The 2,843-nt window shown below is 36.3% G+C and overlaps 1 pseudogene; it reads left to right on the top strand.

Moving 5' to 3' along the window:
• Nucleotides 1-275: 275 nt before the first annotated feature.
• LOC150033538 (uncharacterized) lies at nucleotides 276-2,621 on the top strand (annotated as a pseudogene).
• Nucleotides 2,622-2,843: the final 222 nt, after the last annotated feature.

Raw genomic sequence — 2,843 nt, 5'->3', positions numbered from 1 at the left:
AGCTCTAGTTAGCATAAAAAAGTTCAGAAATTTTCGTGAAATCTCCGCCTTTTCAACACATTTCTTAATGTTTTCTCTTAAAAATGTAATTATTTGACGTTGTTTTTTTTTTTAAAAAAAAGTCAAGTAATTAAAAGTTGTAAGTATCAAGTAATGCAGATTTTGTAGTAGTGCTTGCTGTGATGGAGCTTCTAAAGATTGAGTATAGTCTGAGACTGTGAAACGTGTTGCCTGGGACACAACTAGTTGTGGTGTGTATTCATCACTACAAGACGATGGGAGACTTTCAAGTTGTTGGCAAAATCAAGAAGCTCAACACTCAGAACTACAAAATATGATCAACATGCATGAAGTCATATCATTAAGACCAAGACTTGTGGGATGTTGTGGGAGGCACTGAAGTTAGTCCACTTGAGGATGTTGCTGCTTTGAAGAAATGGAATATCAAGGTAGGCAAGACCATGTTTGCAATCAAAACTACAGTTGATGAAGAATTATTGGAGCATATCAATACAAGGAGACACTAAAGGTAGCATGGGACACATCTGCCTCACTTTTCTCAAAGAAAAATGATGCGAGATTGCAGTTTCTAAAGAACGAGCTCCTTTAGTTGCTCAAAGGGCGATAAATATCAATCAATACTTTCCCAAGGTAAAAACTCCATGCTGTAAAATCTTTGAATCAGATTCTACTTCCGTTATTTCAGAATCAAGGATGAGAAATAATTCATGGACTTAAACATGAATATGGAAGTTTTATTGCTGTTATTCAAGGTTGGGTAGTCTAACCTTCTCTAATTAACTTAGAAAATATGCTCGCCAATCAAGAAGCATTGGCTAAGCAAATGTCGGAGGTCACAATAAAGAGCAATCACGAAGAACTACTCTTTAATGGCAAAAAAAAAAAAAAAGGTCGATCAAAATATCAAAAGGAAGTATGATCAAAAGGATATGAAGAAATCCTAAAAAGCTCTCAAGCAGAAGGAACTAGTAAAAACTAATCAAAATCACGAGTATGAATAAAGGGGTGGATGTTATAACTGTGAAAAGATAGGCCACTATGCCAGATATTTTCGTCGAGAAAAAATGGCAACATAAAGCAACACAATCACCTCCTAGGCTGAAAGCATTAGTGAAGAAGAATGGAATGTAGAGGCATGCTTTACAACAGCAGATCCCAACCCTCAGTCCACATCCAATGTGGTGGAAAATGAAGTGTTGGCTCTCCACCTAGAAGAGGTAAATTATGAAAATGATTGGATTTTCGACTCAGGTTGCTCTAACCACATGACAGGAGATAAGAGGATGTTGTAAAACACATCTGAGTACAAAGGAAGCCGAGTTATTGTAACTCCAAACATCTCGAAATTGCCAATAGCCCACGTTGGCAAAACTATGATAATGTCTCACTCTAATTCCAATCAAGTGGAACTGGAGAATGTATTTTATGTATTTGGAATAAAGAAGAATTTGGTGTTAGTATCTCAATTGACATCAGCAAGCAACTTCGTCGTGATTTGACCTGGCGATGTCAAGGTATTCCTTAATCTCAAAGTCAATGGTCTACCGTTAATGGAAAGGCAAAGAATGGACTTTATCTACGACATGTCAACAGAGACCATCCATATGAATACAAGACGAAAGAAAGAAACAACAAATTTGTGGCATGCAAGACTTGGTCATGTTAGCTACAGAAAATTGAAGAAAATGATAAACAAGTCTATGCTTAAGGGGATACCTCAACTTGATATCAAAGACGACATGGTTTGTGCTGGTTACTGATATAGAAAGGCACATTAACTACCATTCAAGGAGTCCAAATTCAGAGCAAAGAAACCATTGAAGCTGGTGCATTCTGACATATTTGGTTCTATCGAGCAATCTTCAATTAGTGGTATGCGCTACATGGTGACCTTTATAGATGACTTCTCCAGGTATGTTTGGGTTTTCTTTATGAAAGAGAAGTCTGAAATAATTATAAAGTTTAAAGAATTCAAAGAACAAGTTAAAGGTGAATTAGGAAAGAGAATTTAATGCTTTCGTATAAATAATGGGGGAGAATATACATCTAATAAATTCTCTCAATACTTGAAAAGTATAAGATACATCATTAGTTGATGTGTCCAAACACTTCACAATAAAATGGAGTGGCAAAAAGAAAAAATAGACATCTTGTAGAAGTATGGCGCATCATGTTACAAGCAAATAACGTGCCAGTAAGATTTTAAGCTAAATGCATGAGAACAACAACAAAGGCTTGGGTTCAAGTCACCTTATGAAAGGTTACTGAATATCAAGCCAACATTTAGACACTTTCGAGTCTTCGGTTGTGTGTGTTATGTGTTTGTACTAGATCATCTAAGAAAGAAGTTTGGCAAGAAAGCAATCAGATGTACCTTTGTTAGATATGACAACCAAAGAAAAAGGTGGAGGTGCATTGATCCTATCAAAGGACGATGTTGTACATCAGGGAATGTGATATTTGATGAAGCATCATCATGGTGGGCACTTGAATTAGAAAAGGCACTCAAAGATGAGAAGTTTTTCAAAGAAGAAATAAGTCAAGTACAAAAAGCTCCAATAGAAAGAGAAGAAGAAAACGATGAAGACGAAAAAGAGTAGTTGAGAACACAAAGTCCTTGGCAAAGTGGAGTACACAACCAAGAGCCACAATATGGAGATAAAAAAGACTAAGAAAACCTAATTTCAGGTACTTGAATATGGCATTAGCAATAGTTCAAAAGCCACGTCAAAGATTATCCGATAGAGAAAAGCCATGAAAGAAGAAGTTGACGCATTAAGGAAGAATCGAATGTGGGACTTGGTGACTAAGCCTAAAGATGT

Source organism: Benincasa hispida, chromosome 10, assembly GCF_027475165.1.
Source record: "Benincasa hispida cultivar pf3 chromosome 10, pf3_genome.v1.1, whole genome shotgun sequence".
Lineage (NCBI taxonomy): Eukaryota > Viridiplantae > Streptophyta > Magnoliopsida > Cucurbitales > Cucurbitaceae > Benincasa > Benincasa hispida.
This window is presented reverse-complemented; position numbering and strand designations above follow the sequence as displayed.